The sequence below is a fragment of the Lynx rufus genome, unplaced genomic scaffold, assembly GCF_022079265.1.
Source record: "Lynx rufus isolate CCGP_SWC_20201006 ecotype Redwood Valley unplaced genomic scaffold, mLynRuf1.p SCAF_1, whole genome shotgun sequence".
Classification (NCBI taxonomy): domain Eukaryota; kingdom Metazoa; phylum Chordata; class Mammalia; order Carnivora; family Felidae; genus Lynx; species Lynx rufus.
The window spans coordinates 68,476,370-68,502,198 of NW_025814823.1; the positions used below are offsets into that span (position 1 = coordinate 68,476,370).

The 25,829-nt window shown below is 39.5% G+C and overlaps 1 protein-coding gene and 1 pseudogene across 1 annotated transcript in view; both read left to right on the forward strand.

Annotated features, from left to right (window-relative positions):
• Positions 1-25,829, forward strand: part of HS6ST3 (heparan sulfate 6-O-sulfotransferase 3) — a 658,389-nt gene that overhangs the window by 470,255 nt on the left and 162,305 nt on the right. The gene's annotated exons all lie outside the window — the stretch shown is intronic.
• On the forward strand, positions 623-25,506 carry LOC124500714 (ubiquitin-conjugating enzyme E2 variant 3-like; annotated as a pseudogene).

Consider the following 25,829-nt stretch of genomic DNA (forward strand, 5'->3'; position numbering starts at 1 on the left):
TAAATACCTCTGCGAAGCAGTTCCAAAATACCAACCCTTGGAAACGTTGAGAATTTAGGCGGCCATTAAGGACTTAGATGTATGTTAGTGAAAGAAGATGGGCTTGCGGGTTTCGCTATTTAGTCACTGCCTGGTGAGCTCTGAGAACAGTATATAACGTAAACAAGATCCCTGCCCTCTGCAGCTTCCGTGCTGAAAGTGAATCACTGTTTTGCAACAGCAGTACCATTTCCTTTTGTGGTTAGTGTTGGTGATGGAACTTGGATAGTTCGGGCTGTACACTACACTAAGGATTAAGGAAAACATTGCCTCTGTCCATATGGTGAGTCATCTGAATACACCAGGCAAGACATTAGTAGATGTCAAAATCCGGCAACACGTGAGTGAGATGCGCATGTTCCCAGTGAAATCAGCCAGGTCATTTGTTTGTGTTTCTCCCCTCACCGTGCTGCAAGCCACACTTGGAATCAGAACCTCTTCTCATTCTTTTCTTTGTTCTTTCATCTTGCTGTCCTGTCACTCTTCTAACCCTGGAAGCTGCAAACTTGGCAGTGTGCTTCTTCCCTGCAGTGAGTCAAAACATGGAGGAGCAGATCTCAGTACCTTCCTTGGATGAGTCAGCATGGGTGTATGCGTTGGCAGCGACCAGTGTTTCTCAGACTTCCGGAGAAAAAGGCAGGAATATAAAGTGAAGGCATATGTACCAACACAACAGGGAAAGCAGAAACGAAGAACAACCACAGCAAGCGAAATAAATCTCTGCTTGGTTCAGGAACAAACAGCACACCGTTCTGTTCGCTTCAATGTAAAGCTTTCGGTCCGGAGGGACTGAATTAGTGGCTGAAATCTTTGTTGAGCACTTATTAAGTGAATATAGTATGCTTCACAGGCATCAGAGAGTGAGTATCTAGAAAAACTTTAAAATGGAAGAAAACGTCGAAGTCCATTAGTCTGTTACTTCAATTCAAGGATGAACAGGTGCGGGCCCAGAGATCTCTTTGCGGGCAATAAAAGAGCTAGTGTTAAAACTTGGACGTTGTGACACCTAGTTGTCAATGTTTCCGAACACAGACCTATGACCCTTAACCTACCTGAAATGTGGAAGTGGGTCCTATATGTGACCAGTGATGAAGGCAGCTTATCCCTGGATCCTGCATTTCCGCCTTAGTTCTTGCCTCATCTATCACTGCTAATATGCGTGGTGGCAAGTTCTATGGAGAGGAAAAGTCGATAAGAAACAGCTTGGGACAGAATGGCTTATTTTGTGTTACCAATACTAAGTAAGTAAGTTTATAAGGCTAGAGATTAGACTACTCTGAAGCTCAGCCTTCACCCAACAAATGAAGCCTCCCCCTTTATATCCTAAGGTAACAGAGTCTCTGAAGTTTTGGTCTCATTCATTCATTCATTCATTCATGTATTAAGTAAGCAATAGGTAGAAGTGTCTTTACTACACAAAAGGTCTTCAAAGACTATTTTATTGCCCAAGTTATATGACATTATGTTGACTAATCACAAAGTGGCATTGACACTGTTTTCTTCCCTTTCTTTGTAAAATGTTTTTTTAATCTTTATTTATTTTTGAGAGAGAGAGAGTGCCAGAGAATGAAGTGGGGAGGGGGGTGGAAAGGGGGAGACACAGAATCTGAAGCAGTTTCCAGGGGGTCTGAACTGTCAGCAAAGAGCCCAATGCGGGGCTTGAACTCATCAGCCATGAGATCATGACCTGCGCCAAAGTTGGAGACTTAACCGACTGGACCACCCAGGTGCCCCTGTTTTCTGCCTTTTCTATGAAAAACTTTACTGCTGAACCTCTAGGGTCTCACCCTGTCTTTGTCCCACATGTAGGTCTCTGAAGGGTCTTGTCACCTTGAAAGGCATCTGCTCCCCTGCTCACCCCCTAAATGGTATTTTTCCCCAAGGATGCCCAGCTACTGCTTTTCTCTTTTAACAAGTTCTTCATGGGGAATCTCATCTGCTTTCAAGGATTATTCTGATTCCGATAAATTTAGGAGGCACATAAGGCAACTTTAATCTCTCACTGTTCTCTGAACTTCAAGTTTACATAACCCAGGGCCCAGTGGGTACCTCCATCCACCCCCTTTCCAGCACGATATCCTTCCCATTCTGCCTTGTCAATGTTTCTTGCATAACCTTACTCCCAGGCCTAATAACAGTGCCCTAACACAGGCTGCCCTGGTCTTTCACCAAGATGATTAAAATTGTTTCCCAGTTGGGCTCCTTGTTTTCTGTCTTGCACAGATAAAATCCGTCCTCTTTATTAATTTCCCAATTCAAACTGTTTAAAACACAGATATGAGCCTGTTTTCTCAGTGTTGAAATTAGTCTCTATATTTTTAAAAACTTAGACAATTAAAAAGAAAGTCTTGGCTAGCTGGACACTGTCCACCTCCTCAGTTTTAATGGCCCTACTATTCCCAGCCTGGCCCTTGAAATTTGCATGGCACACCACATGCTGTTCCCTGCCCTCTTGCTCTTGACAAGCATGTGCCCCTTCACCGGCATGTGGCCCATGCCTAGAACTCCCTGTCTTCCATGCTCATTTTTGACGTAATTCCTGGTTAGTGTCACTGTCAGCATTCAACTCTGGCATAGTCCTCTCCCAGCAGTCTTCTTGACTATACCATCAGGATTACACACACATCTGCCGTGTTCCCTTTGGCGCCCTGGTCATACTCCACATAACCTTGACTCGCATTATGCATAAATGTTATGCTTAAGCATCCGTGTCCTGACTAGGCTCTAAGTCCCTCAAGGGATAGAAGTATGCAACCCCACTCTATCCCTTTCCCTGGGAGGAGCAGCAATGCCCAACACAGAGTAGGTAGAGAGCAAATGTTTCTTGATGAGACATGCCAGCATTATAGAGATGAAGACGCTGTTGGTCCTGCCTCAGGGAGCCCACCTTAGACGGTGGGGGATGTATGCACCTGGTAAATCCCACCCACATACGAAAGGATGTGAGATGTACATAGGAAATGGAAACTGCCACCTCATCCTGAGGACGGAGAGCCAAGGGAGAGCCAAGGACGAGAACTTGTTCATGAGGTGAACCTTCCGCTCTTTTCTTCACTTACCCTCTTCTGAAATTTTACTTCTTCAATTAAGGAAACACAATCCATTCAAAACTGGACTGGAGAAGCCTAAGACTATTTCACTGATGAACTGATGAAATCCTGAGCTTTCCCTGGGAGCTGTTTTCTTTCATCTGGCTTCCGCAAGTTTTCAAGCCAAGGAGAAAGTACACTTGTGTTTGCCAGGGACTTGCAAAATGTACTCCTGACTGGCAAAACACAAAAAGCTTTAAAAAGTGAGGAAATTGTACAGCAAGTGTTGCCATCTGATAATAGCAAACAGGCTCACGTTTGTGCAGAAATTGGTGGAAAAGCACTTACCGCATAGTAAGTATGTGGCCGATAAGAGAACTAAATGGCACTATTTCCAAATGTCCCTTTTAGATATGCACTCTACACCTACTGACTTTGGATGAAGTTGCCTACACAGAGTTGAGGGAGGATTTGGCTCCAATTGTGCAATTTGGCCATGGCTACAGCTCTGACTATTGAGAAAACAGCAGCATACAATTGGAGGTAGGGTCTGAGCACATCAACTGGATTTCTCGTCCTATCTCTAGGGCTCCTTCATGCCTGGAGCACAATGTGAACCATTTTATTTACTTTCAGTGCTTTGTGCTGCCAGATTTGCAGCAGCCCAGCCCTGAAGGGGAGCTCAGAATATTTTTCCAAGAGTCTCCATTGCTCGAAACTCAGAATGGAGTTGACACAAATCTAATGAAATGAAAGAGCTCTCTTACCCTCCCCTGATTCCCAGAAAGCAGTGGCATTTGGAAAATTGTGTTCTAAACGAGTTGACAAGGGCGGGAGTTCAGTAGAAGCTAGCTATGAATCTATATATATTTGAAGATTTCTACTCACCTCCCTCCTCCCTGCTGTTTGAAGATAAATCATATTCAGCTCTAGGGAGTTTAGTTTAAATATCATGCATGTACACCTGAGGATTCTTTTCAAAAAAAAAGGAGAAGAAGAAAGGAGAGCTTTAAGAGCTACATTGGTTATGGAAAATAATAAAATAAAATAAAATAAGATAAAATAGAAATTTAAAAATGAATGAAAATGGTTTCCTTGATTGTCTTAGCAATTAGAAGAAGAAACAACTTTGGGAAATTATATTATTATGGACTCAAAATTTGCTAGTGCCTGAGGAATTCAGAGGTTATTATTATAACTACTATAACTCTGTGTAAATTTGAACTGAATTGGAGAGGAACCCAGGTGAAACTCCCAGATATGAAAAATATTTAGCTTACCAGATTGGAACGCTAAACAATATGGGAAGCATGGAGAAGCGGTCTCTACAAGGAATGTTAGTAAGCACCTGATGTTTTGTACTTTACACTGTGTGGGTATAGAAATATTTCTTGCCACAAGCATGATGGAGTTGAGAAATTACAGCACACATTTGTGGAGCAAATACAAATTAACTTTGAGGTCTTAGACAAGTTTTTTAATCTCTCTTTTCCTCATCTGGAAAATGGGAATAATTACCTCAAAAACTTGGTCTGTCAATTAATTATAATATCATTCCTGGAATGTTGTGAGTAGTTCATACTGTTAGCCTGTGTTACTGTTAAGGCAGGGGAATTAAAGTATTACATCAAAGCAGGTAGATGGTGATTAAGAGCAAGGCCTTAGAAGTTACATGGTCCCTGCTTCAAATGTTTATTGAATAGTCACCAGATGCCAGGCCTTTGCTACATGCTGCATATTTAATGGTGAACAAAAATGTAAAGCCACCTGCTCTTATGGAGTAAATGGAAAAGAAGGGGAATAAACAAGTAAACAATAATGGTACCCAAAATGGGAGTTCCTTCTCACAGAGTTTCCATTTTTATTCAAAACCTGGGTTAAAAATCCCATCTCTTGGCACGCCTGGGTGGCTCAGTCGGTTGAGCATCCGACTTCGGCTCAGGTCATGATCTCGCGGTTTGTGGGTTTGAGCCCCGCATCGGGTTCTGTGCTGACAGCTCAGAGCCTGGAGTCTGCTTCGGATTCTGTGTCTCCTTCTCTCTCTGCCCTTTCCCCACTTGTGCTCTATCTCTCTCTGTCTCTCAATAATAAATAAATGTAAAAAATTTTTTTAAAAATCCCATCTCTATTTAGTTTCTACATAGTGTGTCCATGGTGACTGAAAAGGGTGCCTTGTAGCGGGTAGACACAGAGACTCTCCCATGACTTAGAAGCCACTTAGGATTGTCAGGGGAAAGAGGGTTGGCTATAGCACTAATGTCCTGGTGATAGCTCTGATCACTTATGGAGGGAATGTCTTGTTGTGTGACATCAACGAGGAAACACTCGTAGCTTGTTTATTCCTTAGTGTGACAAACCACTCTAGTTTCCCCAGGACTGAAAGGATTCCTAGTACTTGGAACTGTCAGTGTCAACCCTGGGAAAGTCCCAGGCAAACAAAGACAAGTTGTGCACACTACTTATGTTATCCACTTGTCCATCGTCAGACCCAGAAATCTAGAATTTCACATTGTAAAAAGTTCTATGAAGAAAAAGAATAGGATGCTATAAGAGTGAATTGCAGGGGGGATCTTGTGTAGATTGGGCAGGAAGTATCTCTGATGAGGCAGCGTTTAAGCTGAGACCTCAAACATGAGTAGGGCATTAAGTTTAGCTCGTACCTTTGTTCCTTATGAAGTGTTCCATCATAGGTAGGTCATATAACCCTCATTACTGTAGTTTCTTCATCTGTAAAAGTGGATAATCATCATACCTAATCATGCTTCTTAGACCCAATATTATCAATACTTCATAGAATTTTTTTTCAGAATTAATTAAAATAACTCATGTAAATGACTTAAAAGATTGCCTGGCTGGGCCACCTGGGTGACTCATTTGGTTATTCATCTGACTCTTGATCTCAGCTCAGGTCTTGATCTCAGGGTTGTGGGTTCAGGCCCCATGTTGGGCTCCATGCTGGACATAGAGCCTACTTAAAAACAAACAAACAAACAAAAAGAAAACACACACACCAGAATATTATCCGGCTGTTGATTTTTGAATAATTCCATTTTAGTAATATAGATTTAAAATTAATGAGACTTGTTTTGTGGCCTGACATATGGCATGTCCTGGAGAATGTTCCATGTGCACTTAAGAATGTATATTCTGTTGTCGAGTGGAGCATTCAGTAAATGTCCGAAGGTCTAGTTGATGTATAGTTTTTTCAAGATTTTTACTTTTTGTTGATCACCTGCTAGTTCTTTCAAACATTTTTGGAAGTGGGTTATTGACATTTTCATCTATTATTGTTGAATTATCTATTTCTTTAATATTGTCAGTTTTTGCTACAAGTATTTTAGAACACTGTTGTTAGGTACATATATGTTTATAATTGCTATATCTTCTTGATGGATTGACTCTTTTAACATTGTAAAATGTCTGTATTTCTAGTGACAATTTTGGTTTTGGAGTCTATTTTGTCTAATATTCGTATAACCACTTCAGTTCTCATTTGGTTTCTGTTTGCATGATATATTTTTTTACCTCCAACCTATTTGTGTCTTTGAAGGTTTGTCTCTTGCAGACAGCATATAATTGGATTATATATTCTGCCAATATCTTTCTCTTAATTGGGTTGTTCAATTAATTTTTGTTAAATGAAATTACCTATAAGGTAGAATATACATCTGCTATTTTTCTATTTGTTTCCTGTAGGTCTTATGTCTTTAATGTCTTGCCCATAACAGCTTTTTTTCTTATGTTACATAGATATTTTCTAGTGTTATTTTATTTTTAAAAAATTTTTTTTATGTTTATTTATTTTTGACAGAGAGAGAGAGAGAGAGAGAGAGAGACCGAGACAGAGCATGAGCAGGGAAGGGCAGAGAGAGAGGGAGACACAGAATCCAAAACAGGCTCCAAGCTCTGAGCTGTCAGCACAGAGCCCAACATGGGGCTCGAACTCGTGGACCACAAGATCGTGACCTGAACTGAAATCGGACACTCAACCAACTGAGCAACCCAGGCGCCCCTATAGTGTTATTTTCAATATAATTTCAATAATATACAAATCTTTGCTATTATGTAGCTCCATTTTCTCCCCCTCCTTGTGCTATTATTGTCCTGGAAATATCTTTATCCATTTTGTGCCCATAGACACATATTTATAAGTATCATTTTATATAGTTGTCTTTTAAATCAGATAGGAGAAAAAATGAGTTACAAGTGAATAAACATTTATATCATTTTTTTATATGTACCTATGTAGTTACCTTTACCAGTGGTTTTTATGTCTTTATGTAGATTTGAGTTGTTTTCCAGTATCCTTTTATTTCAACCTAAAGGGCTTCCTTTAGTATTTCTTGTGGGGCAGAAAAGCAAGCAGATACATTCTCTCAGTTTTTATCAGTGACTATCTTAATTTCTACTTCATCTTTGAAGGATAGTGTTGCTGGATGTAGAATTCTTGGTTGACAGCCTTTATTCTTTCAGCATTTTGATTATGTCATACCACTGCTTTCTGGACTCCCTGATATCTGATGAGAAATCAGCTTGTCATTTAGTCTTGTCGAAGATCCTTTCTGTATGCTAAGTTGCTTCTCTCTTGATACTTTCGAGATTCTCTCTTTGTCCTAGGCTTTCAATGATTTGATTATGAAGTGTCTAGCTGTGGATCTTTTTGCGTTTATCTCACCTGGAATTTTTTTGAGCTTATTGGATATGTAGATTGATGGTTTTCTTTAAATTGGGATGTTTCAGCCATTAGTTCTTCAAATATTTTTCTGCCCCTTTTTCCTGCTCTCTTCTCTTCCTCTGAGGCTCCCATTATGCATATATTAATCTACTTGGTGCTCTTAGGCTATATTCATTTTCCTTTATTCTTTTTTCTTTCTGTTCCCTAGACTGGATTATTTCAATTGACCTATCTTCAAGCTCACTAAATATTTTTGAAATCATTTTATATCTTAAAGGCACATGTATGTGACTTGGTGATAGTTCTAGAAGCCACTTCCCAAAAACCCAAAATTGAACATTACACACACACACACACACACACACACACACACACACACACATGCATGTACACCTTCTCTGTACATGAAGTCCAGATTATGTTGTTTATTTTTATTATTATTACTATTAGCAGAGTATAGTTGGCAGCGTTATATTAGTTTCAAGTGTACAACACCGTGATTCAACAGGTTTGTACACTATCCTATGCTCACTGCAAGTGTTGCTGCCATGTTCCAGTACAACACTATCACAGTGCCACTAACTATATTCCCTATGCTGTACCTTTCACTCCTGTGATTCACTCATTCCATAACTGGAAACCTGTACCTCCCGCTCCCTTTCACCCATTTTACCCATCTCCCCACACCCCTTCCTCACTGGCGGCCATCAGTCTGTTCTCTGTTTTTATAAGTCTGATTATGCTTTTTGTTTATTTATTTGTTTTGATATTTGAGGTTCCACTTGTGAGTGAAATCATATAGCGTTTCTCTTTTGCTGACTTATTTCACTTAGCATAATACCCTGTAGGTCCATCTATATTGCCACAAATGGCAAAATCTCATTCTTTTATGTGGCTGAGTAATATTCCATTGTATATGTGTACCATAGCTTCTTTATCTCTTCATCTGTCTATGGACACTTGGGTTGCTTACATATCTTGGCTATTGTAAATAATGCTACAGTAAATGTAGGGGTGTATATATCTTTTCAAATTTTTGGTTTTTTGGGTTTTTTTGTGGGAGATAAATACCCACCAAAAGCTCACTATTTTTTAAAAAAATTTTAATATTTATTTATTTTTAAGAGAGAGAGAGAGACAGAGCATAAGCAGGGGAGGGGCAGAGAGAGAGAGGGAGACAGAATCTGACTGAAGCAGTCTCCAGGCTCTGAGCTGTCAGCACAAAGCCTGACACAGGGCTCAAACCCATGAGCCGTGAGATCATGACCTGGGCAGAAGTCAGATGCTTAACTGACTGAGCCACCCAGGTGCCTTAAAAGCTCACTAATTTTTAATTCCGCCAGCTCAAATCTTCTGTTGAGCTCTTGTAGTAAAGTTTTTATTTCCTTTATTATACTTTTAGTCTCCAGAATTCCTATTTGGTTCCTTTGTATAATTTCTGCCTTTTTATTGACATACTCTCTTTGGTGACCATTCTTAGACCATATTTAAAATAGCTAATTTAGGGGTGCCTGGGTGGCTCTGTCAGTTGAGTGTCCAACCCTTGGTTTCAGCTCAGGTCATGTTCCCACAGCTTTGTGGGTTTGGGCATCATGTTGGGCTCTGTGCTGGAAGCATGGAGCCTGCTTGGGACTCCTCTCTCTCTCCCCCTCTCTCTCTCTTCCCTTCCCACATGCGCACTGTGTCTGTCTCTTTCAAAATAAATAAATAAAACTTTAAGAAAATAAAATAAAGTAAAATAAATAAAGTAGCTAACTTAAAGTCAGTGTTATAAGTCCCAACCTTTAACCTGCCTCAGAGATAGTTTCTATTAATCGCTTTTTTTCCCCTGTGTGTGTATGTGCCATACCCACTTACATCTTTGTATGTCTCCTACTTTTTGTTGAAAAATGAACATTTTAGCTAATACCCTGTGGTAACCCTGGAAATCAGATTCTTCCTCCTCACCAGGGTTGCTGTTGGTGTTTGTTCGGTGACTTTACTGAACTCTGTAATTCTGTAAATTCTGAATTCTTTGTGTGTGTGTGTGTGTGTGTGGTCAGTGAAGTCCCTGCCCAGTTCTCTTAATGGTCAGATAATAATTGGATAGATATTTTCTTAAATGCCCGGAATTAATAAGTCGCCCAGTCTTTGCCAGGAGCTCTATATGTGTCCTGGGGAACACCTTCAACACTCAACTAGGCTACTTCTTAGTCTGCATTTTCTACTTGCACGGAATGTCAACTTTAGCAAGATGGTAGAGTTTCTTAAGTCTTCCTGAATGTGCACACAGTCCTGGCCATGTGCACAGCCCCGCACATGCACACGGGCTTCTAGATGACTAGGAATATGTTGGGGATGTTCAAAGCCCCCTCTGGACATCTCATTCCCTGTCTTTTTCTTTTAAACTTTTTCCCTACCCGTTGTCCCATTGTTGCCCACTGCCTCAGGTGGCTGCAGTGTTAAATAGGAGCCTAAGATTCTTTCTGGAGGGGGGCAAATACCCCTGGGACAAAGGCTTTTCATACTGGATGAGTTTCCAGTCATGTCATATAAAGATATCTTTGCAAATAAGGTCTTCTGGGGAACCACTAGACAGGTCAAATAATGATTAATTCTCTAAGAATTGGGCTTTCAAGAAGCTCCAGGACCATTCTGCCCCTTGTGAGGGATGCCAGACTGCTGGTTTTAACAGTGATTGTGGCTGTCAGTTTTCAAGAAGACTGTGAATTTAGGGGTGGGGTGGAAATAGGGCAAGTAAAAACACAATGAAGCTTGCTCCTCTTAACAAGGCTTATCGTTTACCAACGACAACCCAGCAAAAGTTCCGTGAATGGTTGCAAGCCTTCAGCTAATATACAGAGGTATAAAGAAGTAACTTCTGATGATATTTGCCAGTGCTCTCCTTGCTTTTATAAAGGAGAAGCTTTTTGGAGCTTACCAGCGTTTTCACGGTGCTGCTTCTCACTGTTGAGCGACTCAGTAAATGGTGTTTATTTATTGTTCAGTTAGCTGAAGAACCTCAGGAGATTAACATCATGCTCCTATCACAAATAATAATGAGGCAAAAAGGAAGCAAAATATGTGGTGTCTTTCACCTCCTTTTGCTGTACTTTCCCCATTTCGCTAGCCAGTGGGGCTCCCCCATCAGAGTCCTTCCTCAGGAAAGGATTTGATATTAATCAATTTTGTCAGAATAATCAATTGTATAGATTTCAGGTTATATGTTTCCTATCCCAGGAAAATGTGTACTGAGTCAAGGCATGTCTTTATCCTCTTAAGGGAATTTGAAGCAGCAGTTAGAAAAGTAGAATTTTGTTTTTAAGGCAAGGAAGCCCTTGAGATGCCTGAAATGGTATCATATGGGCAGGAGACCTGAATCTCGTTAGTGGGTCTAGTTTAGAGTCCAACTCCAAGTGTGGGCATGGAGATCAGCCAGGGCTCCTGTGAGATGATTAGGGCACTGCCTCAGGGGTGTGGGGGCAGGGAGTAGAAACAGCCTGGAAAACCGATTGACATTCTTGGTGGGATGTAGTGAGGACTGGCTTCATAACATGCAGCTGATGCAACTCAAAATTGGACATGAGAATCAGTAGCAGGAACCTATGGCTGTACCTCAGGATCAGAAATGTCCTAGGAGCACCTTACTCCAAAACAGAATGGTTAAGCTCTTTTGTTGGTACAGTGAATAGACAAACAATGCTTCAGGAAACAAATCTCTGGAAATGATTTTCCTCAATGGATCTAGCTGCAGAGATGATAACGCTTCCAAAAATGGCAGTTATTTGAAGAATGATCTCGAAGAGGCTCTATTTTAGGTGGAGGAAATATTCCACCTCATAATGTGGACCCGTCCTGAACCGGAAATACCGACTGTTCAAGTTGTGATATGTATGCTACGATCACTGGGGATGAACCATGAAAAGATCCAGAAATCTAAGAATCCTATTGTTTAATAGGATTCAGAGCATCATCACAGCATCAGAGCATGGGTTGCCACAGTAGTGCTTCTCACTGCTAGCGCACACTCACAGTGCTCGGGAAGCAGGCATGCAAAACTGGGAAACTCAGCACGTCTCAGGCACAGACTAGAGCCAGTTTTGTCTCCTTGCCCCCTTTTCTGTGTGTGTGTGTTTGTTTGTTTATTTATTTATTTATTTATTTATTTTTTGCTTTGCTTTGTTTTGCTTTGGGAGATGAGGGAGAAATGAAGAGGGAGCAATGAATCCGGTGTTTACTTGTAGCAACGGAGACTGATAGGATCGTATGACTTCAGAAACGGTTTCATGAATGAGGAAGTAGAAGCCCAGGGGGTTTGAGTGAATGTCTAGTAGAATTCACAAGAGTCAGAGAGCTGGACTCAACCCCATACCTGTGATCCCTTTTGGCCAGTGTCTGTTCTGTGTTGCTGCTCTACCTTTCATAACCCGCTTGGGTGAAATGTAATACGGAGATGAGAGAGCCTGACCACGCATGGACATCTCTGTAAGTGTGTTTGACCTTATTACGTGCACTTTAGTGACAGCATTCACACTATCTGAAAAAAATCAAGCACATGTAATAGAGAACATCACTTAGTGTGGACACTCTACTGACACCACTACAATATGTATTGAACTATCTTAGTTCATAAATAAATCTATTTAGGAATGATGAATCATCTTGATCATTGATTTGTTGGGTTTAACTCCAATTTAGGCAAGAGAATTTGGATCCCATCTACCAGATTAAAGGAAATGAAATGCCATGCAGATTGCCAAGAGAAGGGCTGGATTTTTGAACTTGCAAATAGTTTATTAACAATTTGGTAGGTCATTTCCCCTCTAGTTCAGTTTGTTCATGGTCTACTTGAAACTACGTGACCTTTCAGATTTCTTCAAAATCTTTGACGCTTGATTGGATGCCTTTACAAAAAAGATTTGTTACTAATAGTCAAGATGAAATTCAACAGACTCAGAAAGATGATCTCATAGCAGACAGCACTTAGGATTTTTAATGATAAAAAGGAAGACACAGAAGAACCCATATTAAAAGCATAAGTTTGGAGGGTTGAAAAATAAGTAATGTAGCCGTATTATGCATTGTGATTATAAACTGCTGAATTCGCGTTTACTGTGACAAGAGTCTCCAATTTATTGGATGCATGTCATTGCAATTTGCCCTTTCTTTTACGTGTCTTTCCATGATGAATGCCAGTGCTGGGAAATGAAGAGCTCTTACCCTTTTCATACTTTGCTGAATGCTGGTGAACTTGCCAATTGATGCTTCTATAATTTTTTGTTTCAAGGTCACCTGGGGGGACAGAGTCATCCAAACAAGGTCACTGACTATGTTGAAGGTTAATAGCTGTTTCTTGAAAAGAAAAGTCATGGAAAAATTAGGACACTGAGGATATAATTACTAGAAGATGGAAAATGGATTAGGAGAATATTTTTCTTTCAATAATGCAATTCATTTACAGTACAATGTGATAAATAGTGCTTGGACAACTAAGGTCATTTGGTCTGCTCTGAGTAATTCAATTAGGAGAAATCTGAAAGCGATAAGTGCATGGTAGGTGGGAGCTGTAAAAGCACTGGACTGTTAATAATTTGAGACTTTCTCATCCCTTTATGCGGATGAAAGTGGATCAATTATGTGAACAGGCAGGTCTCCGTATTGTCCTCATTTTGTGTATGGGTCCTGAGGGAGATTGCAGAAGGACCCCAAACGGTGAAGCAGAACTTTGCCTTTTGGAAGAGTTTCACTGTCTTCAGTGTGATTTTCAATCCAGGAAAAATGCAATAACACGCTTTTTTTTTTCCTTTTCAAGTCATAATTTCAATGTCCTAAGAACGGAGAGCTCTTTTGATTCAGAGCAGCTACTAAGAACTAGGACAAACATTCAACTGCTATTTGAGAATACTCGTAGTGTTATAGCAAGCTTGGGCTGGCCAAGCTTTCTTGAGAGTACAGCCCCAATGAGCATGTCGGGTAGGCTTTTAGTACATTTTCCTTAGATTTAGTAGCCTTCTCTCTACCATCCAGCAGACACTGGGGGTGGAATCTAAATTGAATTTAGCCCAAAGCAAATCTGCTAACAGTGTTCATGTTTTTCAAATGAAAAAAATTAGAATACATGATTCGACAATTACAAATACATTTGTATTTGAATCTTGAAATATCCTAGAAATGTGATTAGCACACATATGCTATACTTGAAAGGTACATAGAGACTTTTAAAGGCTTTTAAAAAGTTGCATCACATTGGGGTGCCTGGGTGGCTCAGTTGGTTAAACATCTGACTCTTGATTTCAGCTCAGGTCATGATCTCACAGGTCGTGGGTTCGAGCCCCACGTCAGACTCTGCGCTGACAGTGTGGAGCCTGCTCGGGATTCTCTCTCTCTCCCTCTCTTTCCGCCCCTCCCTCACACACTCTCTCTCAATAAACAAACAAACATACATACATTTAAAAAAGTTGCATCACATGTTTGATTGTTCTAACATATGTCTCGTTTTCCATAGCATGACCTGTATCTAAATAGCTAAGAATGAATCATAGTCTTAATTCTGTTCTTCATCAGTGCAGCTAAGTTGCACACAAAAAAGCAAACTAAGACACCACTGTTTCCTACTGGTTGTTCTTAGTTTTAATCAGTGTAACAGGACTTTTGGCTATTAAGTACAGCGCTTTGTACCAAATGTAAATTGACTTAAAATTTTTTTTTGAACGTGTCTAAAAAAACACATTGACCATTTGGAAAATCCAAATGGTATAAATGTTGGAGTATGCAGATATCCTTATGACATTTTATTTTATGGAAAGCTGGAAATGGGTAAAACTATTCATAAGCACGTTCATAGTAAAGTTCTTCTATCGGTAAGGAGAAGGCTTTGTTGTGTCCATTCTCTGAGGCACTGAAAGAAAAACTCTTACCTGAGTCATATACTTTCACCTGCCAGGGGAAAACTAGGAAGAAAAGAAAGAAGAAACACAACAGTAGCAAAAGGATCCCAGTTTATAAAACCTTTCTGGAATTTAGCTTTTTGCGTTTCTTTCTTCCCTTGGACATCTCTTGAGCCCCCTTAATATGGACATTTACCCACGTTTTGCCTTGTCTCCTGTTTATCACAATATGCCCTCTGAAGATTTCATGATTTCCTATCACTTTAATTGTCCCCTCCCTAGAGCTGATTTCTCAATCAAAAAAGTAATACATTTTTGTTTTGGGTCTTACTCCTGTATTTCCATCAGCCACTAAAATGCAATGACTTCCAAGTTTGTAGCTCCTAATTGGCAATGATGGGAGTATATAACACCAGAGAAATTGGCCAAGTCTACAAATTACACTCTCCTCCCCTGAAGTCGGTTGTTTACTATTTAGCAGTGCACCATTAGCTGTCACCTGAATTTCATAATTTCACCTTAAACACAACATGGGTAAAAAAGAATTCATGTAGGGGTGCCTGGGCAGCTCAGTTGGCTGAGCGTCCAACTTCGGCTCAGGTCATGATCTCACAGCTCATGAGTTCGAGCCCCGCGTTGGGCTCTTTGCTGACAGCTCGGAGCCAGGAGCCTGCTTCGGATTCTTTGTCTCCCTCTTTCTCTGCCCCTCCCCCACTTGTGCCATGTCTGTGTCTCTCAAAAATTAATAAACGTTAAAAAAATAAAAAAAAAAAAGAATTCATTTATCGAACCAGTCATCTCTCCCCACACTCAGACTATCTCTTGTTGCCTCAGGGACGGCACCATTTTTCCACCCAGTCTCTTAATGTGGAGTGCCCCTGGCCCCAGTCCTTGGTCCTCTTTGTTTCGCTGCCTCATCTTCACTCGCTCCTTTGGTAATTTCATCTTGTCTCATGACTTTATGTACGGTTTCCATGCTGAGCACATCTCCATTTATGTCTCCATCGCAGACCTTTCTGCAGACCCCCACATCCCATTGCCTACTGAACATGCCACGTGGATAGCTCACAGACATCTTGAGCTTCCATATCTGCTGCACTGTGCTCCAGGTAATCTGCTCCAACCTCAGTTCTCTCTATGTTAGTTTATAGCAACTCTATCTTTCTAGTTGTCCAGGCCAAAAAATGCCCTTGAACTCTTCCTTGACTCCTCTCTTTATTTCACACCCCTTATCCAGGTTTTCAGGAGGAACTCTCGTTGGTTTAACCATGAAAATATATCCTGCTCACTTCTCACCCCCTATTTTGCTGCATCCTTGCTGTGAGAACATTGTCCTGTCTCACTCGGATTACTGCTGAGCCCTACTCAGGGACCTCCCTGTTCTATCCTTGCTCCTTTGTAATTTTCCTCAATGCACACTCAGTGTAATCCCACAAAATGTAAATTGGATCATGTTCCTCTTTAGCCCAAATGCTCTAATGGCTCCTACTTCACTCAGAGTGAAAGCCAAAGCCCTTACTATGGACTGTAAAAGCCTTCACGATCTATCCCAGATTTACTATGTTTTTCATTTCCTATTATACCCCTTCTTGTTTGCTCTGAGGTAGGTATACTGACGTTCTTGTTGCTCACTGAACCTGCTACACATGCTGCTATTATTCCTTCTGCCTGGAATGTTCTTCCCCCCAGATACATGCTTGGCTAATTTCTTCTGTCTCTTTCCTGCCTTTGCTCATATCACTCCTCCTCAATGAGGCCAACCCTGACAACCTTTTTAATATAGCATCCTGCTCCACTTTTTCCCACAGTACTATTTCTGCCATACCCCGCGCTGAATTTTTCAGAACACTTAACATCTTCAAACATGCTGTATCATTTATATTTTTATGATACCTATTGTTTATTGTTTGTCTCTCCCACCTAGAAGTCAAACTACATGAGAGCAGGACTGTTGGCCATTTCGTTCCCTAATTTATGTAAAGCATGAAAAACCATGACTGGCAAACAGTGGAACTCTAGAAATATCTATGAGTGAATGATCTCTCTTGAAAGGTAATTCATCTTTGACTTTTCTTTCCTTCTCACTTTCAATCTCTACTGAAATCCCTCCTTTTGTAAGTCCTTCCTCGTGGCTTTACCTCCGAGGGGCTCAAAGAATACGGTAAGTTCTAAACGAGTGGGCTGTCTTTGGGGTTTTATTCCAGAAGCTGAGGCTGAGATGAGGGCTATGTTTATCTGAAACAGTTAGGCACAGGAAGAGTACAAGAATGAGGGTTGAATGTCACATCAGGAGGTAAAACTTATTTCAAGTCCAAGAGGCATGTGCAGACTTGCCTGGAAACAGGTAACAGAGCTAAAGGGGCAGAAGATTGAAATAGAAGAATGATGCACCAGGGGAAGCAAAGTGTGAAGCCCCAGACAATGGCCACAAGTAGGCCTGTGGGTATATTTCTACTGGCCTGCAAACCTTGCTGTGTGTGGGTGGGTCAGTCAGATAAAGCTGAGTCATAGTATTACGTGTCTTTCTAATGTTTCTTCCATTCATTCTATTACATTCCTACTATTACCACCAACAGGAGTTGGTGATACATGCGTAGCCTTTTCTTTGTGACAACCCCTCTCTAATCCAACCTTTTTCTCAATCTCAATACCAGATTCCTCTTCCAGATCACAGTGTCAATCCTGTCACTCCTTCCTTTTAGAATTCTTTAGTTCCTCCTCATTGGCTACTGGCTGAAGGCCTGACTTGTTAGTCTAGAATTCAAGGTTTGACTCCAACCTAGATTTTGAAACTTCTTTCTGCCTGACGTCCCTGTGATCAATCATTTATTCATTCATTCAACAAATTTTTGTTGACCCATAGTACATGCCAGGAATGGGCCAAAATTTATTATCCTACTTGTACCATTCCCTAAGTCCCCACTATTTGTTCTTGTCGCTGCCCCTTTCCTAACGCAATTCTCTTTTCCTGCAATGTTCTTCTTCATTATATATACCTCTGACTATAGAAATCATATTTATCTTTCAATACTTAGTTCAGATGCCTTGCCTTCTACATCGTCAGCCCTGACCGTATCCATAATGGCCCATCTTCTGATACAGACTCAACATAGAATGCACACCAACAGACAAGCTTGTCCCTTCTATTGCCCCTGGCTTGGCTCCCTTGCTGCACCTTCCTCTTCAGATAAATGAATCTGCTTGTTATCCCTAAGCATGCGATACCTTCCTCACCTCATCCCCTGGCTCACATTTCTCTGTTGGCTTGTAGATCTCATATTCCTCCTTTGGTCATTAAAATGGTTCAAAAGCATCTCCTTTAACAATGATTTCCTTGTCTCCTTTCTCAGACCAAATCATAATAACCCTTCCTTCCTTCAGACACTCTCAGCATCTGGCTCTGTCTGCCTTGGGACACCTGCTCCATACTGTTTTGTATTCAATGAGTTACTGACATACATTTTCTGTCATGTGGCTTGAAGCTCATTTGGACCTCAGGCACTGTATTCTCTTTGGTTCCCTATCCCCACAGTATGTGGTCCAATTCTCTGTTCATAGGAAAACCTTCGGTAAGTATAGAATGAATGAATGCAGAATGTGGAATGCATATCTGACTTGATACGTTCACTGTCATGATAAATATCAGATATGTAAAAGTTTAATACCTGGTATATAGTCTCAAGCATATAGTCTAAGACCTATAAACTTCATTAAATTCTACTATTATATATAATGCTGTCAATTCTATATATACATACATACACATACACATCTATGTATGAAAAATTTACCATGTTAAGTTTCTACTATATATCTGGTATGCGTGGTTGTGTATAGTAGATATGTGTATGTGTATATACACACATGTGTGTATGTGCATATATATATATATACACATGTGTATGTGCATATATGCATATATATGTATGTGTATATATATAATACTGTATTAAATCTCTACTATTTTATATAATACAGTAATATAGTACAGTCTTTATGTATAGATACATATATAAACACATCTTTATATATACACATGCATAAGCATACACGTATATATATAAAATTTGAATAATAGAAATGTAATGTCATTGCCTTTCCTTGGGCTAAATGTATCAAGAAAGTTCAATAATTAAATAATAGAAAGTATAGGTCAGAGTATCATGGTCTCATGGCTGTCTAGTGCAGGACATGGGCCACATGTGTGACAGTAGTGACACCTGCATGGTGTTGACACAGGCCACTTAGGACATCTCTTGCCACAGGGAATATGCTATGAGCTGTGAGAGTATCTCATAGACCTCCCAATGGCCACTGGAAACAATGGTGCTTTTCCAGTTCCTGACCTTGTCCCTTTGTCCCAGCTATTCTGATACTCTGCCTGTCAGGCCAACCCTTTCCCTAGTTCCTGACTCTCTTTTCATCTAAGGGAGCAATCATCTCTCCAAGAAGAGGTTAGGCCTTCTGGAGCACTGGGAAAGGTAGTGCTGGGGCATGCTAGATGACTCTGCTGTGTGAAAAATGGATTTTCCTGAGTGTAAAGGCATCCCCCACCTGATCCCCACTCAAACGTAGGTAATTCACTCCCTGAGAGTCACCACATCAGCGAATCCCCATCTGTGGTCTGAGGCCCAGGAAGAAATGCACAAACACACATTTTCTTTCCTTTCCACCCTCCTTTCTTTTCCTTCCCCTCTGTCTGCCCACCTATCTCTTGCTTCCTGGTTCTTTGAGATATGGCTCCACTTTGATGTATTTGGTACACACAATAAAAGGTTCTGATGATGGTTAAACTAACCATTGTCACCTTGTATTGAATTGTTGAGATATAGGCTTATGGGTTGAAAGCATCTCACCTATTTGTTCTTGATTGTACAGTGCATTAGAAAAAAAGTTTTGTGTGCTTCTTTGAAAGAAAGATTGAATTCAAACAGGCAAGTCGTAATCTGTGAATTTTGCCTCTAGTCTTTGAAGACCTTTGTGGGGGTATGGGTTCTGAAAATATTGCTGCAGTTAGCAACGGGACTCTTAATTACTCTAAAACTGAATTTAAAAAGGCATTGCTGGCCATCTTTGAGCTCATATTTGGTAGCTCTTTAGAAACACCATAAAAACAAGCGGCACTGATAAAGGAGGTAAGGAAGGCTTTCTTATGGTGTCACAAAGTTCAATCACATATAATAATCACATCATAGTAATCATCAGTGAATTGACAGCCAAACTCTCATGGTTGACCGTTTGCTCTGCAAGAAAATGGAAATGCTTTTTAAAAAAACATATTTTTAAAATGTCAATACTATTTGGGGTCTTGTGTTTGCTAAAAGCTTTTCTGAGGTAAGTGTGAAGGCAGGAGAATCTCACTTCATGACTCATTCTGGTCTTGAACCAAGGAGGTGGGAAGACCTGATTGTCTATTCGCAGTGTGTCTGATTCTTACCTCCCACCCCTTCCCAAGGAAACTGAGGCTGAAGAGTAGGCAACATAGGAAATCTTCTGAAATTTTTGTTTTTAATTTTTGTTCAATCAAATATTCTGATTGAAATGAAGGAAATCTATACCGAATCAGACTCTCTATGGTTCATTTTTCATCATGAATGTAAGAACACACATCCCATCTTTATCTCTTGTATGCATACTTAGATGTACCTGTTCCTCAAGCCATCATTATTAGAAAACAGCCCGGAGTTACCGTGTCTGCAGCGATTATTTAATTTGACAAGGGCAGTACCAATTTTTCCCCACAAGAGTTTACATTACAAAATGTTGAAGAAGGAACTTCTTGGCCGACTTGGCTGCTTTACCAGCAATTTTTGTTATTTTTAAGGTGTTTTAGAAGTGAGGTAAAAGCTCACCTGAGCCCTTAGGACACTGTTAAGTTTATATCTTCTCTCTGCCAGTATCTGTCAAGGGAGAATAAAATGAGCATCTTAGTTCCTTACTTTATGCTTTTCAGTGCAACTGAATTTCTCAATCTCACACACTTATGATGACAGGGATTGGAGACACTGAACCCCAGAGAGTGGGTGGGTCATCCCCTTTCCTTGAGCAGGCTAAATCAGGGGGCATTGCAGATGTGTTAGAAAATGTGCTTCAAAGACTAGTTCAACAGGGAATACCAAAGTGTTTGGAGCAAACAAGATTATTGCTTATCTCCGGGAAGTTGAATGTCTTAGAAAACATTATTATTGATGTTCAGAACATCATTGAATTCTTACTCAAAACTTGTAAATGGGCTGCCAAGGGGAGGGTTGCTGATTCTTGTTTAGGTTTTTTTTCATTCGTTATCTATCCTCAAATAGTTAGACTTCTTGGAGGCCTACATAAAACACTAGTCCTTTCATTTAAAAGACTGTTAGAAGACTGTCTGTTATACCAGAAATGAGCTGTCTGCAGGAAGAAAATTCTGATCGTATGCTGGAGAATATCAATGCTAGTGCTGAGAAAAACCAGGCATTATGGATAAAGAATGAAATGAAACTCTACCAAGTACACACAGACCTTTTCCCTTCCATATTTGCCACATACGTATTTTGATCCTGGGAAAGAAGGAGAGACAGGCAGACAACATGATGATAGAAAGTAAAGATGTGTCTTCTAACCTTTATTTACCTGTTAACCTTCTATCATGCTGTTTAGGGCTCTCTACAGATTCTGAAACCAGATCCCACATCTCAAGAACAAAGGAGTGGGCTGAACACAGTTCATGCTAGTAAGAGATGTCACTCATTTTCATTGTTATTATGATCACCACAGTTATAATTCAGAATCTGCGGTTGCCAAGAGGAAATTAGATAATGTATAAAACATAGCAATAGATATAATCCCCTCTAGAGCTTCCAATTTAGACTCCTATTTCTGTGCCTTTGTTCATAACCTGAGAGAATTATGAAGATTGTCTTTGTCCTACCTTTGAAAACACATTATTAAAAATAACTCGTGTGAGTTTTTAAAAAAGGCAAGCAAAACAAATTACAGTAATGGGACTAGATGCCAGGTATACTTAAAAGTTATACTCTGAGTTGAGCACAGAAGACCACTAATGCAATTAGTAATTTATTCTCCATTATGCTTTCCATCGTGATTTCTCAGGATGCTTTACAATATCCCAATTATATCACATACACTTTCATTTATTGAGGGAAACCTCATTTTATTCCTATCACAAACTTATCTTCAAAAGATAGACTAGGAGTACATTGTTGGAATTGATTCTGACCCTATCTCAAACTTCTCCTCTGGGACTAGAATAAGGGCCAGGAAACAAAATGAAACCAAAATATGACAGTATGGAAGAGGTGTGTTCGAGGCCAAGTCTCTAGGCTTAAGATAAGGGTACCATAAAGCTTTTTTCCTTTTGGCTATGCTCCACTCTGAGCCATTCCATAGGGGAATGAGAGAAAGAGGGACAAAAGAGTGATGCTGGTTGGATTCTTCAATAAATTGTCTGTGCTGAGAAACTAGGGCTAATGTGCCTGAGCTCCAAGATTTAGGTGGGTTCTAAACCTTAGATTTCATAGCAAACTGACTGGTTTTATGTGTATTATACCTAAAAAGTCTTATGGTTGCTCTAAAGCCATATTTGGGATGCCTTTTCACGGGATGCTGGTTGTCAAAACCTAGATGTGTCATGGCCAAATGGATTACTCTTTCTTTAAGTGTGTGTGTGTGTGTGTGTGTGTGTGTGTGTGTGAGTATGTGTAAAAGAGAGACAATGCATGTGTCTCTTTGGCATTCTCTCCCCCCGCCTCCTGGGACATGCCTCAAATAGCAAAGCAAGAAAAGAAGAAAGGTAGAGTCACTCTAACTCTAATATTAATTCAGTACAAGCAAAGAGATATTCTTTCCTTATTTTTATTTATTGCAAAGCAAAATTTTAAACATAACAAGGATAATTTTAAAAAGAGAAAGAAAGACATCTAGAAGTCATTCACGTTCAAGGTGGAACAAGAATGGACTGGATCAAGAATCCTTAAGTGCATCTTGTTATCATTGTTTCAAAAGAAAATTTTTCGGAAGCCTGAAAAGTGCTTTGCTATGAGCGCTGGTGTTTTAAAAATGCTATTGGCAACTTTTGCAGAAGGGACTTTTGTGAAAAACCTGCCTGGTTGTGGTCACGTTGACACTAGGAGTGTTCAGTGACGTCTTTCAGAATCTTGCATGGCAGTAGCTGTGGAAAAAGAAGTGGAGAGAGAGGGATGGAGGAGTGTCTGTTCTAAAACTTCGTTTTAATAAGTGCATGCTCAGTATTCAACATTGCCGTTCACAAAATTGTGAGGAAAAAGGGGACACCATTGCCAGTTGCTGAACTCAGGATTCAATAAGATGATTAAAAGGCATTGGCCATAAGGAGGCACATCAAACTGAAGCAACATCTGACTCTGCCCTTACATACAACTGTCACCACATTAAGATTAAGAACATTCTTGGCATTCTAGAATGTTCAGTAGTACACTTCCCCCTAGAGGTAGCAATGATTTTTTACTTCTATCACCATTGACTAATTATTTATGCCTTACTACTGATGTGCATAAAAATGAAATAACATTGTATGAACATTCTGTGTGTGTCTGGCTCCTCAACATGATATCTTAGGAGATTTATTCACATTTTATGTATCGTTACCCTGTTTAATTTTCAATGCTGCCTACTATTTTATGTCTCAATGTATTTAGCTATTCTTCTATTGGTAAACATTTAGGTTGTTTCCAGTTTCTGGCTATTATGAGTAAGAATTCTCTGAACACTCTTGTACATGTCTTTTGATGGATATACACACTTGTGACTAGGAGCGTGATTGCTGGATCATAGGGTAATAAAAATGGCAAATAGTTTTTCAAATTTATTTGCACCAGTTTGGCTTCCTTGAGGAAGATATGAACTTTCCAGTTACTCCACATTCTTGCCAATGAGTGGTATTATCAGTCTTCTGGATTTAGCTACTCTAAAAGGATTATTTGATTTGCATTGAATTAATGATTAATTCTATTGATTTTTGCTAATTTGTTATGTGGATATTCTCTTTTGTATAGTGGCTGTGTGTTGTATATTTGTCCAATTTAAAAATTAGGGTTTGTCTTTTTTTTTTATTAGTTTGTAAGAGTTTTTGAGATATACCACACTAAGCTTTTTTTGGGTATATGTATTTTAAATATCTTTTCTTCCTGGATTATTTTTCTGGTATCTTTTGATAAATTAGTTCTCAAATCAATGAGCTATAATTTATTATTTTTTCTTTGATGTACATTGCTTTTATGTACTAATTAAGAAATTATTTTCTACCCTAAGGTATGAAGAGATTCTGTTTTCTTCTGGAAACAAAATATATTTTTTTGCATTTGGTTTCTTGGGCTTTTTCATGTTAGTTTTCAAATATGGTGTGAAATAATGGGACATACGGATATCCCATTGCCCTAGAGCCATTTATTGAAAATAGAATTTTTTCCTGCAAAATTTTAGTGGCATCTTTGTCATAAATCATTTGACTGTATATGTGTGTATCTATTTCTGAACTGCCTATTCTGTATACACATAGTCTTTTGCAAATTTCTGCTTTGTATATTATGGTTATATTTTTGAAATAATAAATATTCAACATAATACCCTCTTAATAAATAGACAGGATTTAATTTATAGATGCACTGAAATTTACTTAATCCCTATGGCTTATGAATTCACTTATTAAATTTATTTTCTCTCTTATGTATACTGAATCTTTACGAATCCTTATTCTGTACAAATGCTGTAACAATACCAGGGCAATTAATTTTTTAATGAAGAGATGCTCTATTATATAGTGTGAAATGCATTAATATAGAATCAGAAGAACTGAATTCCAATCAAGATTCTGGCACTTATTAGGTCCAGCTACAATTTGGGCACAATAACACCTACTTCTCAGAATTGTAACAAGAATATAGCAGGATAATGGACATGGGAATGCTTTGAAAATTATAAGTTACTATAAAAATATCTTTTGTTATTGGTAAATAATAAAAGCTTGGCAAGCATCCTATCATTTTAGCTTATTTGACAAACAAAATCACTCAAGCTTGTTCATGAGGAAATGGACCTTATCTGGGACAAGGCTCTAATCCAGAAGAGACCTCCAGTCTTCAGTAACTTTAAATTGTAGTAACCTTTTAAACATTAAGTACTTGCCTTATTTCCATAATTGGAGCCATCCTAAATCTGTAATTGTTGGGATAATTAAATAAATGATTTCAAAGTTTCAAGAAGAATTTGCCCTATGTTCCTTGTCATCACCTGATGAAGCAAGGCAGGCAGACTTTCTCGCCTAGATTGCAAAAATCAATGAAGGTGTCTCAGACATAAATTCAAAGGCCTGGGAAAATGATGAGAATAAAACAGCCCATAAATTTACTAAGGTTGGAGTCAGATAATTATGCATTGCTTGGACACTACCAATTTCAGCAGTGACATTCCAGAAGGATGGTCCTCTTAGACATTTTAGAATGGTCTGCAGGAGACACAATGACCTTGACATCTTCAGCCTTCCCAAGGTAGAGATTGAGAAAGATTGGTCTGCCTTTGCTTATTCCAAGAAGTTGCTCCTCACATTGAGCTCCTGGGGTAGTTCTCAGGCCATCCTTCCTGAGCTTCTGGGAAATATCGATTTATTCAGACCTCTAGTCCCAGTGCCGTGACATTTTAGTTAACACGGTGTCCAGCCTGTTGCATGTTAGTCAGTAGAAATAGTAACCTGAGTGATGTGGAAACCGTGCATTTCCTAAAAATCGAATGGCTGGAATTGGATGCAATTGTATATATAGAGAATGTAATCTATCATTACAAGTGTTTTGAAAACATAGACTTTAGGAGAACAGTACATGTTATTGGTGAGCACGGAGCAGATGAAATGTCCACATGTAGGGGCTGAAAAGAAGCAACGAGTCATTACTCATAGGTGCAGTGTCCAACAGTCATGAAATTGTTAAGAGTAAAATGTCACACACCTGCTTTGTTGGTATATCAGTCAGTGACCTGGTTGACAGTTTTTAAAACCGTAAGAAAAAGGTACATTCTCCTTTAGTTTCAGTGAAGGAATGTTATGATGTGAAGACTGAAATGTTTTTTAAGTTTTCCTTCTGTCCTTAAAACTAATAGGGTATCTGAAATCATCAGAACCACAGTGAAAGAAGACAAAGTGACTGAGAAGCTGAAAATCATTTATCTGTGTTCTCTCAGAACAGTTAAACATTT